The sequence below is a fragment of the Bos indicus x Bos taurus genome, chromosome 23, assembly GCF_003369695.1.
Source record: "Bos indicus x Bos taurus breed Angus x Brahman F1 hybrid chromosome 23, Bos_hybrid_MaternalHap_v2.0, whole genome shotgun sequence".
Lineage (NCBI taxonomy): Eukaryota > Metazoa > Chordata > Mammalia > Artiodactyla > Bovidae > Bos > Bos indicus x Bos taurus.
The window spans coordinates 46103384-46120034 of NC_040098.1; the positions used below are offsets into that span (position 1 = coordinate 46103384).

Below are 16651 nucleotides of genomic sequence, written 5' to 3' on the forward strand. Positions count from 1 at the left end.
AGAAGCTATTACTTTGGTGAATTTTGCGGGGAGCCAGCCTATATCGTCTCTTTTGGTTACATTCTATGTGTTTTAATTTGTTCATAGGAAGGGAACAGTTACTCTCATATGCACCAAGGTTCCATTGCTCTTTAAAGGATGCCCTCTGGAGTTCTCTAATCAGTAAATTATGGGGGCTTCATTTATTAAGAATTTCCCCCAAGCTCCTTTGAATATACACAGCATGTGCTGAAATACTGGAGGTGGGTGAGGGGGCAATGCCTCAGTGGCCATGGCCTGCTCAGTGAAGGCCTCCCTCCTGAGGGTCTGGGGGTGGGTTGTTGCTACTTTCTGCCAGGAGGGTAATTGAGAGGTGGATGCACAGCTGTGTTTGAGCAGAGGCCCCGCCCACTTTGTGCAGGCCCAGGCCTGGTAAGTGCCCCACAGGCCTGGCCTGTTTGATCTCTAATAGCTGAGCAGCTTTTGTGGCTTGGCCAAATTTCTGTATCCTGTGTGCCTACACTGAAACTCTAAATTATTTATCTAGTCTGCCATTCAACAAATTCATTCTTGAATGTTTTGATTGAAGAAAATTACAGATGAAGCTTAAACTACAAATAAGAAAACTACATTCTGAAGTCCAGATTCTTGGGTTCTGACTGAACATGGGTCAGGTAGGTTAGGGAAAGCAGGAAGTGCGCACTAAAGAAGAGCTTTCCAGGGGACTTTGGAAATGTTTTTATTTTCTCAGAGTGGCTGGAGAAGATGTGATCCGAGTGTCTTCCATTTAGTCAGCATATTTACTTAGTCTATATGTAATTCCTGATTCTTTCCTGGCTTTGCCATTTTGATTTAAAATGTTTTATATGCTTCTGAATGGTGTATTGCATACCCTGCCCCTGCGTCTTTTTTAAATCCCATCTGAGCTTTCAAAGCAACAAAAGATGCTTTGAAAAAAATTAACCGTTTTCTTAGGTATTGTTTCACTGATTGAGCAAGCCCATTTTCAGAGCTAAATGACTTACCTACTTGGAGACCAAAGTCTTTACGAGACTGAAGGTGTTCTGAGAGCACCAAGTGTGCAAGATGCACGTAACAGATTCCGTAAGCGCCCCTTCTTTGCTGGGGTGTACATGGGTCCTCTTCTAAGAACTCATCAGCGGCTTCCTGTCTGCACCCCTGCCCCCCACTTCTAAAGAAACTTCCTCTCTACTTTTCAAGCCTCTTTGCCAATTCCCTCCCCTTTTGTGCCCTTAATGACCTCATCGTCTCTCATTTTTTTCATTCAAGCATCCATTATACTTCTCCAGTACCAGACTGCTCCGGGCTGGCCTCCCCCCACCCACACAGACGTGACATACTTAAAGCGCTCTCTGTACCCCTGTCTTCCTCCCCTCTTCTGAGTCTGCTGTGAAAATCGTGATCCCTTGCTGCTCCCATTCATTGGCTCCTGTCTCTTTGTGCTTGTGTGACTTGGTTCGTCGGTACTTGCTAGAAGTCAAGTCTCCTCATCCATCCACTCTATACAACAATCAGAAGCCTAAACCTTTATCTCCTATCATCTCTACAATAGGCTTTCTGTTTTTCACCTCTGCCCTACTCTGTTAGCACTGCCTTACTCATTAACCCCTTTCAATAAAATTACTATCTAAATGATACCTGGAACTCACCAAGGCTGCCCACTGGGGCTTTCCAGCTTCAGGTAAGCCCCACTTGATATGAGAGACTCACCCTTTATCTGTGTGTAGAGGCAGATTGGTAGGCAAGTCCTTGAATAAAAAGTATGATCCAGGATCTGCTGTGTGTTGTGGCCTGGACGGGGACTTGGTCTTAGGTGTTCTTGCAGTAGAGGCAAGGTAGAGCGTGGGGTCTGGTGAAAGGCATTTCTGTTGAAAGGCATTTCTGTTTCCTGTGACTCGATGCTCTGTAACCTTGGGTAAGTTAAGCTCTGTGAGCCTCAGCTTTCTTATCTGTAGGGTGGCTCAGCAGTAAAGAATCTGCCTGAAATGCAGGAGATTCAGGTTCAATCCCTGGGTCGGGAAGATCCCTGGAGGAGGAAATGGCAACCCACTCCAGTATTCTTGCCTGGGAAATCACCATGGACAGAGGAGCCTGGCAGGCTACAGTGCATAGAGTTGCAAAGAGTCGGATAGGCTGAGGGAATGCGCACCACCACCACCAAACTAGGGTTGATCTGGCCTCGTGGATTGTTGTAAAGCTGAAGCGAGATATTTTCCATGGGGAGGTGTTTACCATGGCTCCACTGGAAAGAGACAATTCTAGCAGGCCCCAGCCCTCCTTATATAAGTAGATGCCCAACAGATGTTGAAAGGATGCGTGGACTCAAAACTTGGATTATGTCGAAACCCTATTTCCTATGTTAAGATAATCGAGTACTATTAAATATTCCACGGGCCTGGCTGTGTCTTGTAGAAATGCAAATGCCAGACATAGGGGTGTACCAACACACCTGTGTCCCCACTTGCTAATATATTAGTGCTTTGGTATCTTCATTGTTATTAATAAGATTTGATATTCCTGTGGTTATCGGCCCTTGCTCATAGTAGGTACTCAGCAAACATTGAATTGAATGTTGGATTACATGAAATACACAAATAGCTATTAAAAGAGTTTTCCCCATATGGCCTATTGGAAAGAAGATAGATTTTGTTTTAAATCTCACTTTTGTTGCTTTTTAACAGTATAAAATTAGGCAAGCCTCCATTTCCTCATTTATAAAATGGGAGTAATAATACCTGTCTCATTAGATAGTTGTAAGGGTATAATATTTGAAAATCATCAGTTTCTAGCACATAGTAGGCATTTAAAAATGGCAGCTATGTTATGATGCATTTATAAGATACATAAAATATTCAGAATACACTCATATATAGGTATATTGATAGACGCACTATATAGGTTAAAATGTAAGAGAAAACCTTCACTAGAATTGTTTTTCCATAACAAAAATATTACTGAAAAAAAGAGAAAAGTCATGACTAAAGAATCAAAGGTGGATTTGATACAGGAGGTGAGTAGGGCCCGGGATAAAGCACATCTCTTATCCTTCTGGGGTCAGAGTGACAGAGGTATAAAGTTAGAGATGCTGATGATCTGTTTTTAGATCACTTTAGCGCTAGAAAGGAACCTAAACAAATTAGTTTGAAATCCCAGCCCTTGGTATCCCAGCCCTCCAGTAACGTATAGACTTAATTACCAAGCCTCCTTGCCAAGATAAACAAAATGGGGCCACTGGGAAGAAATACTCTCTTTTCAATTTAAAATGCAGAAAATAGCTACCAGTTACCTAGGCAATGGATGATTGCAAAGAACGTGGGCATGGAAAAGGGGTCCCCCTAAGAAAAAAAAAAAAAAAAAAACCGTTTATACTTTGTCAACAACCCCACCTCCATCTTATTTACTTTGAACATTCCAGTTATCTCCCTGCGGGATTTCTTACTAGTAAAGGAGGACTCCACATGCCTGGGGAGCATTACAGTTCAGTTCAGTCACTCAGTCATTTCTGACTCTTTACCACCCCATGGACTGCAACATGCCAGGCTTCCTTGTCCATCACCAACTCCCAGAGCTTGCTCAAACTCATGTCCATCGAGTCAGTGATGCCATTCAACCATCTCCTCTGTCACCCTCTTCTCTTCCTGCCCTCAATCTTTCCCAGCATCAGAGTCTTTTTCAGTGAATCAGTTCTTCGCATCAGGTGGCCAAAGGATTGGAGTTTCAGCTTCAGCATCAGTCCTTCCAATGAATATTCAGGACTGATTTTCTCTAGGATGGACTGGTTGGATCTCCTTGCAGTCCAAGGGACTCTCAAGAGTCTTCTCCAACACCACAGTTCAAAAGCATCAATTCTTTGGCACTCAGCTTTCTTTGTAGTCCAACTCTCACATCCATACATGACTACTGGAAGAATCATAGCTTTGACTAGACGGACCTTTGTCGGCGAAGTAGTGTCTCTGCTTTGTAATATGCTATCTAGGTTGGTCCTAGCTTTTCTTCCAAGGAGCAAGTGTCTTTTAATTTCATGGCTGCAGTCACCATCTGCAGTGATTTTGGAACCCAAGAAAATAAAGTCTGTCATTGTTTCCCGTTCTATTTGCCATGAAGTGATGGTACCGGATGCCGTGATCTTAGGTTTTTGAATGTTGAGTTTTAAGCCAGCTTTTTCACTCTCACTCATTACTGTCTTCCTGAGGAATTTTCATTTTAATATAAATGCTTCGTTGGTAACCTTTTCCACTTTGCACTGGAAAGAGCAGTTCTTTCAAAAGGCAGACAGTGTGACCTAGGTGAATTCAGGCATGCACTTTGAGGAAGGTGGAACAGATTGCCCAGGAAGTATAAGCAGTGATAGAATGTGACTGTGATTTTTTCATGGTTGAAGTGGGGGTTGGGGAGGGGCAACTAGTCATAGAGATAATATTGGGTTGGCCAAAAGTTCATTTGGGTTTTTCCATATATCTTCCATATATAATGAACTTTAGGGCCAACCCAATAAAGCTGCCAGTGGAGTGTACATATGCTTAGGTCTCATCATGGACTGGGATTCCCAGGTAGCTCAATGGTAAAGAATTTGCCTGCCAATGCAGGAGACACAAGGGACCAGGGTTTGATCCCTGGGTCAGGAAGATTTCCTGGGGTAGGAAATGGCAACCCACTACATTATTCTTGCCTGGGAAATCCCATGCACAGAGGAGCCTGGTGGACTACAGTCCATGGGGCCACAAAGAATCAGACACGACTGAGCAGCTGAGAACACACACACACACATCATGGACCACTAAATTCCAGTTTATTCTTTTTTAAAACAAAGAAAAAAATGACTAGTCCCTTCTCTCAGCCTCTTCCCCAATTAATTTAGTACATGAATTGTGCTAAATGGTATTTAGGGCTTCCCTGGTGGCTCAGAGGTTAAAGTGTCTGCCTGCAATGCGGGAGACCTGGGTTCGATCCCTGGGTCGGAAAGATCCCCTGGAGAAGGAAATGGCAACCCACTCCAGTACTCTTGCCTGGAGAATCCCATGGACGGAGGAGCCTGGTGGGCTACAGTCCACGGGGTCACAAAGATTCGGACACGACTGAGAGACTTCACTTTCAAATGGTATTTAGGTAGGTGGTTCATGATCTATTCAAAGGCTGGGTTTACTGATTTGGAGACATCTTATTTCTTTGTAGATCTTGGTATGTACATTGCAGATGAGAATTCCTCCTGGTATTTCTAATATGTCAAGGTAATAGTTATAAGATGTTACAAAGTTGTTCCTTATGTGGAATGTTGATGTTTATACTTACCAGAAGTAAAAATTGAGCAACCCTGAATATGTAAAAGTGCAAGCTCGGCACAAAAATGCTTAATAGCATCTTCTGAATTTAAGTTTAATTCCTTCCTTTACCCTTTGTTGTGTGTGTTGGGGAGAGGGGATTATTTGAGAAACTCTAAGTTGTGATCACCAAACAGCATATACAGCTAAGATTTGAACCAGATCTTTCTATTTAAGTAAAGCAATGTGTATTTAGACAGCATTTTTCCTAACTTCTAGTTATGTGGAAACCCAGTGCTGTCCCTTGTGTGAATTAGCCATAGTCTCACTGACTTGTGGTAGTCGGCGTGTTACCCGGAACTCAGCACCTCACTCCCACAGAAGATGGGGCTGACTCAGGCCTCAGGCTTCTCTGTTCCCAGGCTCTGTACTCTACTGAAAGAATGAGCTGGACTTCTCTCTCTCGGCCCCCGAGTAGCCTTAGCCAGCCCAGCCAGCACACTTCGGAGGCAGGGAAGTGGACTTCTAGGCTCTGCAGCCTCCTCACAGGACGTGCCAGTGATCTGTCAACGAGTCTGTTGCTGTCACTGGTTTTTTGTTTGTTTGCTTATTGTTGCTCGTCATTCATGGCGTGACTTAGAGTCAGCAGGAAATGTGGCTGAGACGAGCAGCACTGCTTCAGGGCCATCAAAACAACACTGGCAGAAAACCAGTCCCTTTTCCCTTGAGTGCTCCTCTGGGATAGACCTTCCGTGTTCTTCTCTGATTCTCCATCCTTTCCCACTCAGAGCTGCTAAGTGCACTGGGAAAGGGATGATAAAGACACAGTTAGCCCAGGGCGTCCACGGTGAAGTTGGACGGCTCGACAGTCCCACAGAGGCCTGGATGCCCTTGGAACAGATCTCGATTCCTTGCCAATGAGAGAACATGTCCGTTGACTAAATCCAAGACTCTTATCAGTACCTGTCTTTTTTTCTCCTATATCCTAAATTCAACCAAGGCAGATCCATTAACAAGATACATACTTAGATGTCTATCTTTTACTTTTAGTTTAAAATATATTTCCCTTCTGTGGGTATGTATCCATGTTTCACAGACCCCAACATGGGACAGATGGTCTAACCGCGGGAAGGCTATTTGAAACAGGGACCATCTTGGGAAGTTTACACGTGGTGGTTAGGGACACTAAACACAGGCTGCTCCCAAGATCAATCGGCTGTCCAGGGCATTATCCCTTTTGCCTTAGGTCAGCTTTCTATCTGACTTTTTCCAGCTTTTTATCAGAAAATTGCCTAGGGGCTTTTTTTTCTAAAGTGGATTCTGGCACACCTTTCATAATTTACTTCTAAATAATATCTACAACATCACATTTTACTCCAGGAGATGGTGAGGGACAGGGAAGCCTGGAGTGCTGCAGTCCTTGGGGTCACGAAGAGTCAGCACGACTTGGCGACTGAGCACACACACATTTACTTGTAAATAAGAGGGTCCTTTTCTTTCTCCTTGTGGAAGTGAAAAAATGAAGGCAAGACCCTTTGAAATACGGACCGTGCAGAGGACTCCTGAGAGAGCACGAAGCAGTGAGCGGGGCTGTGTTTCCATTGTTCTTGTTGAAACCTGGCAGGATGGCTCTGCGCTTCAGAGCCTGCGGCATCTGCATCCAGCCTCCCGCCCTCCCTTATTAAGATCTTAATTACAGACGCAGCTTACTTCGTTGCTGGAGGGAAAGAATTTAGCTTCTCTGAACTGTGTCTGTTTTTTGGTGTGGCAGGTGTAATCACGATGAGATCATTCTGGTTTTTCTTTCCCTGGAGGAATTTTTTTCTTTTTTTTGAGAAGGAGGAGTACAGTTCTTAAGATGCAATTTCATGAGCTCATAATAGTGCAGTAATCATAACTGTGCTTTGATTTTATAGAGACCCTTTCTTCTGAAGAAATCAGAGTGTTTTGCATATATAATTTCATGACTCCTCTTGATGTTATTATAAAGAACGTGTTCATTATCCCCATTTTGCAAATGGGGAAACAGAGGCACAAAAGGCAGTGATTCATTGTCATTAGTCTGACAAGATGAGGACTGAGATTAGACTCTATCGATTTAGTAATGTCACGTGCATCCTTCTGTCAGGGTTTCCCCCCCTCAGCCCTACTGACATTTAGGGTGGATAATTCCTTCTTGTGGGGACTGTTCTGTGCATTGCAGCATCCTTGGCCTCTGACCACTAGCTACCAGTAACATCCACACACGCGTGCACACAATGTGATGACCAAAAATGTCTCTGAACGTGGCCACGTATCACCTGGGGAACAAAATCCCCGCTGGTGAAAAATCACTGCTGCAATCTCCCTGACCTCCTTCTGCTTAAAAATAATTGCCTCAATGGTTTTATGTGATAGAAGCACAAAAATACAACCATAGATCGGTTTGCCATCATTTTATCATGACTGAAGTTGGGCTTCATGTAACAGTTCGTAACCAAAAGGAAGCTTCCTCTTACGTACTTAGCCCCGCTTTGTTCAAGGGAATACCACAAGGTACTAAGAAGCATGGGGCCTCATAAGGTCATGTGTAAAACCATCAGACCATCTCTAAGGCCAGCCGAGCTCTCTGAAGTCTTCTGTTGGCTTCCTTTTCCTAATAATCTTCCTATTGTAGATACAATATATAACATTAAAATGCGTACAATAGCTTTCTTCCAGGCCCATGCATTCTAAATGCATGCTTCATGAGTAATGGACTCTGAAGAAAACTATTTTATTTTCATAAACCAGTGCATCCTTTATACACGTAGGAGCTTGTCTGTTTCCCTGGCCACTGAACAGCTTCATCAGTTTCATTTGGAGGTCTTCTTCGCCTCCGTTTGCTCCTGCCATCTCTCCTTTCTCTTCTAACTGAGAAGCTAAGATTAGCTTCCCAGCATCTAAAGATTCTTTCTTGAGACAACTCTGCAAATGCAGTGCTGACAGTATGTGATTGTATATAACCGCTCAGCCAAGTATACAAATCCATTTTTTTTTAAACTCTTTGAGGACTTCAGAAATTAAGTAGGAGAATAACAATCAGGCATCAAACCTAGGTCAGGAGTCATCTAAGAGTTCCAGTGAGGGGTGCCACCCAAGTTGTATCAGCTGTGTTCTGGCTGGGAGGCAAAGGTTGGTAGCATGTGTACATATACGCATTCATGGATTTAGATATAACTTCATACCTTGGGGATTGCATACATTGATGCAGGAAGATAAGATAGATGGGCATGTGCAAATAGGAAGATCTTTCCCTTCTTTCAAATATGCTTTATTAGATGTTACAACTTGTGTGTTTTGACTGTTGGGAAATAATACAGTTGGGGGGAATTATATTGTAATATTTGTGGACTAGAGTCTCCTACTCCTTTATGACTTAATTTTCATTTCACTTCCCCAAGTACCTGAATGTTAGAGGGATTTGTCTAGACAGGCAAATAGAAGTCATTCGGTGCCAATACTGTAATGTTGGCTGAAATCCAGATGGTTGTTTTGCTTTTAATAAAACCTATCTTTTGGGTGAGTGGGTGTCAGGCCATCATCATTATATGGCGCCTGTCAGATTTATCTAGGGACAGACCCTGAAAAGCATTTGTGCCTGCCCTGTGGTTTTGATCCTTTGCCAATACACTATGCTTAAATCTATCAAAACCAGGCAACCTGGGACAAATGCTTACAGATTCTGAGGCTTAACAGCAATGGTACTCAATTCTAAGGTGGAGAAGGTTCTCAGGAAGCACACCCTAGTCCAGCAGGAAAAAAAAATCCGAGATTAAGAGGGGAACCAGACACTAGATCTGCTCTGCTGCTTATCTAATAGGAGACCCTCTGGGCTGTAAAACAAGAAGCTTGGGCTAGAATGATCTCTGGGATCCCTTCTTAGTCTAAAATTCTAGCCTGGTGGGTCTGGTCAAGCCATGGGTGACTACTGGTTCTGAGTACCTACAGAAACCTGGGTGTTCTCCCACCTTCTTTCAGACCCTCAGGAGCTGCCCGAGAAAAATCCCCAAACCACAAAAGAGCAGAGAATTGAGCTCATAAAGACACATGTATATCATCAAACTTGTGAGCAAAAGCTGATTTATGTTTCTCAATGTCAGCAATCAAATCCATCCCCTACAGCCAGCCAAGAAGTAATAGAAGTTGGCTATGAAGTCACACACTTACTTGCACACACACCCACACCACCCAACAACCTGTTTGCCATTTTTCTTATTTGAAGCAGAGGGTTTGCTCCCAGCCACCGTTGGTTTCTTGATAAACAGGTCCCAGCGTGTGGATATTTCTGTCCTGCATCAACCTCAAAAATCAGGGGTGAATATGTAGCATTCGTTCTAGGGCAGGCAGAAAGCCAGCACTTGGAGAACCACTTCTTTAATCTCAACTCTGCTCTCCATATCATGGTACAAAATCTAGTTACATAGAAGAATTCTTCTGACATCCAAACACCCAGATTTGTTGGGATTTCCCTGGTGGCACAGTGGATAAGAATCCACCCACCAATGCAGAGAACACAGGTTCGATCCCTGGTCTGGGAAGATTCCACAGGCCTCGGAACAGCTAAGCCTGAGAGCTACAGCTACTGAGCCCGCACGCTGCAACTGCTGAAGTCCATGCACCCAGAACCTGTGCCCCGAAACAAAAGAAGCCGCCACAATGAGAAGCCCCAGCACGGCAACCAAGAGTAGCCCCCGCTCTCCGCAACTAGAGAAAGCCCACGTGCAGCAACAAAGAGCCAGGGAAGCCAAAAATTAATAAATTAATTAAAAATATTCAGGTTTGCAGTGAGTGTCAGATCTGTCTTCTCACTGGCTCTCAAGAACTAATGCCCCTCTGGTCTGTGAACCACAAAGTCATGCTGGGTTCTGAACCATCCCTCACCAAACTGGAACAGGCCAACGTGGAAGGAACCAAACCTGGGCACCTCCCGGGCCACCATGCCCGGGGCACAGCCGCACCGGTCACTGCAGGTCAAAGAGCACCTTTGGGAGACGAGTGCCCGAGGCCACATTTTTTAAAAGCACCTTCCATTCAGGAATTAACATCTTAGAGGATGCGAGAACTTGGGCCAATGAATATTCAGAGAGACATGAATATTCAGAGAGAGTCCAAGACACTGGTGTGAGCTTTGTGATCATCATAGGGCTTCAGAAGCACTTTCCAGGATATGTAGATCATTGGCTGAAATTTGGTCCCGGTGCATAGGGACCTTTGGTGGACACTGTCCCCAGAGGTCAGGAAACACGACTGGGGACTAGTATTCCTAGACACCTTGCGGGATGTCACACTGCCCTTCTGCAGCTGGTTCAGGGCACCTAATGTGTGTCAGGTCGCAATGGAAAAACATTGCTGAGAAAAAAACCTTAGATGCGCTCTGCATCATGTCTTTTGACTCCTAAACCTGAAAGCTTTGTATCTACTACTTAATCTCCAGAGGATTCAGCTCTTTAAAAAATTCAACATTCCAGATGTCATCTGATGAAAGAATCCAGGTCTAAACCAAGTATTCCAAGAATCAAAACCCAGACACTTGCAGATATCCAGGGTTTTGGACCGTGACTGTGTCCTTCTTTGGGGAAATTTCACGTCCCACTATATCCTAAAGATGAGAGCAGGAGGAAGCCAAAGTGGTTTGATGGCTCTCAGACTGGAGCTGATTTTTTTTTTGACTGAAGTAGAGTTGATTTACAACATTGCGTTAGGTTTCAGCTCTACAGCAAAGTGATTTGGAGATATATATATATATACATACACATATATACATGCTTGTGTGCATGCTAACTTGCTTCAGTCGTGTCCGACTTTTTGCAACCCTATGGACTGTAGTCTGCCAGGCTCCTCTGTCCATGGAATTCTCCAGGCATGGATTCTGGAGTGGGTTGCCCTTTCCTCCTCCAGGGGATCTTCCCAACCCAGGGGTCAAACCGGCAACTCCTGAGTCTCCTGCTGGCAGACAAGTTCTTTACCACTAGCACCACCGGGAGGCTGTATCATACAGGGCTTCCCTGGTGGCTCAGGTGGTAAAGAATCTGCCTGCAATGCTGAAGACCTGGGTTGGTCAGGAAGATCCCCTGGAGAAGGGAATGGCTACCCACTCCAGTGTTCTTGCCTGGAGAATCCCATGGACACACACACACATAAGTGTGTGTATCTGTATTCTTTTTAAAATTCTTTTCCATTATAGGTTATTACAAGACACCATATTCAAAATCTCATAATAAACTGTAATGGAAAAGACCTAAGCTGATTTTTGTCGGCAAACTAAAGACACCAGGTCGTCTTGCTCTTCTCCCGTGTGTCCCGAGACCGACCTCGCTCACGCTCATCCCCCAGCTACTTCCTTGGGGACCAATTTCCTTGACCATGGCCGTTTCCTCCTTTGTTCTGTATGCATGTCCCTGCCGGAGTCCAGGGCTAAAGTTTGGGGTGGGGGCGGGGTTGGGCACAGGAAAGTCATGTTGTTGCGAATGTGGCGGCCTGAGGCCTTGGCAGGAGCTCCTGCGTGGTAAATATAGAATGAAGCCAAATAATAAGAGGAAGCTGGGCCATTGATGATGCTATCCGTCCAGGCAGGGTAGGGGGAGGGAAGGGAGGATGACACACCAGCCATTGTGTCTCACTTCTCTTCAGAGAACGGCATAAATGGTCATGGAAATTATAAGTCACACCTCCCCATATTTGGAAGATCACTTCCCTGGCAGTAGGAGTAATGCGCTCTCTTGACGTTTTGGTAGCAGGGCAGGCAAGAGCGGGTCTGGAAACCCAGTGTGGTCCGGAGCTCCATGTACTTGCTGTAATGCCGCCGGGCATCTTCTTCCCAGTCCTCAGGCACAGCCTGGGAACCTGGGGATCACAGAAGCCAAGCATTCTGGCCAAGCGTGAATGGTGCTCAGTCACCTACCGCCAGACGTAGGTTGCTGCACTGAAGGGAGAGAAAGGCTCTCTCACAGAGACCATTGTATTTAACCAGATGGGGACGGCCGGCTCCTCTTGGCCTTCCTGTTTGCTTCTGCAGTAGACGCAGGCACCCCATCCTGTTTTAAGAGGGTGGGGCGGGCGCTTTCCTGCCGGCCGCCTCCCACGTTCTCTGGCCCTGAGGCTTAGTGACTTGGACGCACCGTTTATCTTTCTGGTCCTGTTAGTTCATCTCCCCACGTCCATTTGAAAATCTCCGCCGCATACCTCGCAGACATGTCTAGAAAACCATTTCACCCTCTCTGTAGAGAACCAGAATGAGAGTCCATTTCAAGTTAGCAAACACAATGAGTGTGTATTTTGCTTTAGACACTGGTTCTGAAAATGCCCAAGGAAGAGCAGCCTCCCTGAACTTAAGGAGTTTGGTCTTGAATGGGATGGTACAAGTCTGTTGTTCAGTCACTGAGTCATGTCTATTCTTTCTGACCCCATGGACTGCAGCAGGCCAGGCTCCCCTGTCCTCCGTTATCTCCTGGAGTTTGCTCAAGCTTATGTCCATTGAGTCAATGATGCCAACCAACCATCTCATCCTCTGTCGTCCCCTTCTCCTCCTGCCTTCAATCTCTCCCACCATCAGGGTCTTTTCCAATGACTTGGCTCTTTGAATCAGATGGCCAAAGTATTGGAGCTTCAGCTTTAGCACCAGTCCTTCCAGTAAGTATTCAGGGTTGGTTTCCTTTAGGATTGACTGGTTTGATCTCAAGAAATGCTATCACCAAGAACTAGAAAGGGAAACAACTTTGGGAAGAGGACTCTTCTGGTGATGTGGAAGATGAGTTTGGAGGTGGGAAGAAGTTGAATGCAGGAAAACCAGTTGGGAAGCAGTTGCCATACCTGCCCTCTCTTCCCTTCCCACCAAAAATAAGTCGCTGGTGGCCTGAGCGGGGAGCAGCAGTGAGGAGGACGAGCAGGTCCCAGCTGATTGGGGTTCAGGTTGTGGAGTGACTCAGCAAACCTCTGAGGCTCCAGTCTTGGGCAGCTATGTGCCTGCTGTTCACTGAGAGAGACCAGGAGAAGGGGGGTTTGGCACTTGGGTGTGAGGTGAAGATACTCACTAGACGATGGGAAGTACAGGACTGGAGAGCAGAGGGAATATCGAGCTGGATCTGAATATCTGGAGCTGTGGATCTGAGTGTCACCTGGGTGTTTAAATGCCATCGGCATGAATGAGATGTCCTGTAGAGAGCGAGCTCAGAAAGAAGAGAGATCCTTTTGGAACATGACCACTAAAATGATAGGGGGAAAAAAATAGGGGCTTGCCTGGCAGTCGAGGGGTAAGGCTCTGCACTTCCTCTGCACGGGGTACAGGTTCAACCCCTGGTCAGGGAACTAAGATCCTGCATGCCGCACTGCTAAATAAATTTATGTGGCTAAATAAATTAATAATAAACCTTAAAAAAATTTTTTTTAATGGCCTGTGGAAGAGAAGGAAAATGACTGGTTTTGAGCTCAAGGGAAGAAGGAGAACCAGGATGGGGAGCACAGAAGCCCAGGACAGTTTCAAGTAAGACCAGGGTGGGGTCAGCGCCACAGGCTGAGACGATTAGAGTCCTTCAAATAGGATTTATGACTCTAAATGCAGATTTCCCATCCTAATTAGAACCACAGCTTTTGTAGCACATGCCTCTGACTTTATTAAATACCATCCTAATTCTCGAGCTGGAGACAAGAGGCCCGAGTTCTTAGCTCAGCTCTCTGACCGTCTTGCCAGGTGACTTGGCAAATCATTAACTTCTGGGGCCTCGTTTTTCTCCTTTGTAAAGTGAACAAGTTGGACTGTAATTGTTTGATGTTCTTCTGGCTTTCGAGTTCTGTGCCCCAACTGTGTTGGTGCTTTGCCAAGCTCTAGCTGCGTTTCTAACTGCCAGCCTCTGGAGGCCAACCATCCAGCTGGATATAGAATTACATAGCTCTCTTATCTTTCCCTGATGTGTTTCTGTGTTGACCTTTCCTGCCCTGGAGATAAATATCCCAGGGAGAGTGGGCGAAGCAGTAGGTCTTGACCAGGCAAACTGTCTTGCCTGGGTTTTTGTGAGATATGCAGAGATACCTTCTGACTTTGTGGCCTTTAGGAACCACTGAGAGAAGGGGTCCCTCCAGCTTGTCCTCGCCAGGGAAATTAACTCTTTACCTGCCTGTCTGTGAGTTGCCTGTGCACTTTTGAATGAGATGGTTCCTATTCTGGTTGAAGTTAATTTTGCTATTATCTTCTTACTAAATTCTTGCCTCAACATATCAAGTGTTTTCAAAAGTCAAGCTCCTCTTTGCCCATGTTTTTCCACATTTTCTGATGGGTGGTACTCTTCTGGAACCTCATAAAATTTTTCCAGAAATACCATTGTTGTTTAGTCGCTAAGTCGTGTCTGACTCTTTGAGACCCTGTGGACTGTAACCCACCAGACTCTTCTGTCTGTGGGGTTTTCCAGGCAAGAATGCTGGAATGGAATACCATTTCCTTCTCCAGGGGATCTTCCTGACCCAGGGATTAAACCCATGTCTCCTGCATTGGCAGGCAGGTTCTTTACCACTGAGTCTCCTGGGAAACTTTTATTATTATTATTTTACTTTGTCTCAGGAAGTCTCTTGAATCAACCAATGATTTCACTTTTGTTGTTTGTAGGCAAATACTCAACAAGAGGTTGCAGTGACCAGAACTCATTCTTAATTCAGAGAAATACTGCTTCAACATACAGTTCTCTTGAAGTGTAATTGTGAGCAAGAGAAACATCAGATGTATAAAGAAGTATATATAATAGCATCATTAGACTGAGACCAACCCTTGATTGCGAACTGAGGAGGTAACCTACTAGGAGGCTCACCATCAAAGCACCATCATGCATTAAACAGTCATCATCGCTTCCCAAGGCTCCCACGATGTTCAAGTACTTGACTTGAATGAACTCATTTCATCCTCACTGCAAATCCGTGACATAGGGATGTTATCCTCATTCTCATTTTACAGGTGCAGAGGCTGTGGGGAATAATCTGCCCAAGTCACACAGCCAAGACCCCCAAACCCCAAGAATTGACTTATTCCCTAGACATGACAAAAAGAACCGTCGTTTTCAGAGCTTTACTGTAAAATGGAGTGGAGCCCAGTTTGGAGGACAATATGAACTAGGCTAAGGTGGCCTGGAGTCCTGGAAGGAGAACTGGGCCAAGAGACCACAGTTCTGTTCCGATCTCTGACTCCACCGGTGTGGCCTCAGGCAGATGATAGACTGTCCCCTTCCCCGGATGCGTTTCCTCACCTGTGGGACAGGGAGGCCGGGTCCAGGTGTCCTCTGAAGGTCCTCTGAAGGAGCTGTAACGCCTCTGTGTGGGAGACTGCTGGCTCCCTGTAGCTTGTGCAGGTATTAAATTACTTATTCCCGTTGCGCCGAGGCTGAGAATAACTCTCAGTGTTGAGGCACCAGGCTGGCAGTGGGTGCCTCTCTAGCAGCCTCACTGGACTCCCTGAATCCCAGTCTCTGTGGGCACGAGGAGGAGCTAGTCCGAAGACACCCACGGTGCGTCCACAAGCGGCTCCCTGGGTTTTCCACGAGAAGTGGCTCTGGCGACCTGTCTGGAAACCTGAACATGCTGCTTAGCTGGTGGTGGTGGAGGGTCACGGGGGCAAGAGACAGAGAACATCAAGACTAGCTTTCGTGCAGGGATTGCTATCCGCCTCGAGCTGGTTGTGGTCCATGGCTCCGCTTCAGCGCCTCCCAGAGCTCCACAGCTGTGACCCAACTCCAGATGCCTGGAGCTCGTGTATGCTGATGAGGTTTGTGGTCTTTCACCCTTCTGGTATTCTCTGTTTTTGTTTTTAGTTTTTGGCCACGAGCAACATAGGGGACCTTAGTTGCCCAGTCAGAGATGGAAACCAGGCCGCCTGCATTGGAAGGTCGAGTCTTATCCACTGGACCACTGGGAAGTCCCTGTTCTGTTTCTTTTCTTTCCCTTCTTGATCACCAGTATCAAGCTCTGGACCCTCAACTCCCATAGATCTGGTCCCAGCCCCGTCACTCCTGATGTCAGGAGGCATTAGGGCCTCCTTGCCAGCCATTCCCAGTCCTTGAATGGGCCCTGGAGAAGGGGACAGAGTCCAGAGTGGTCAGCTGTCTCCCTGCTCTGTCACTTCAGGACAGTTTTGGTGGAGTCATGTATGGATGTGAGAGCTGGACTATAAAGAAAGCTGAGTGCTGAAGAATTGATGCTTTTGAACTGTGGTGTTGGAAAAGACTCTTCAGAGTCCCTTGGACAGCAAGGAGATCCATCCAGTCCATCCTAAAGGAAATCAGTCCTGAATGTTCATTGGAAGGACTGATGTTGAAGCTTTGGCCACCTGATGCGAAGAGTTGACTCATTCGAAAAGACCCTGATGCTGGAAAAGATTGAAGTTCAGAGGAGAAGGG

General features: G+C 45.7%; 1 protein-coding gene across 3 annotated transcripts in view; it reads left to right on the forward strand.

Moving 5' to 3' along the window:
* The window catches only part of NEDD9 (neural precursor cell expressed, developmentally down-regulated 9), a 190296-nt gene that overhangs the window by 138567 nt on the left and 35078 nt on the right, over window positions 1-16651 (forward strand). The window contains exon 2 of one of the 3 annotated variants that reach the window (XM_027525409.1): window positions 14875-16020. The exons of the other annotated variants lie outside the window; for them this stretch is intronic. The gene's annotated coding sequence lies outside the window, so the exon portion shown is untranslated. The remainder of the gene's footprint in view (window positions 1-14874; window positions 16021-16651) is intronic. 3 annotated transcript variants of the gene reach the window in all.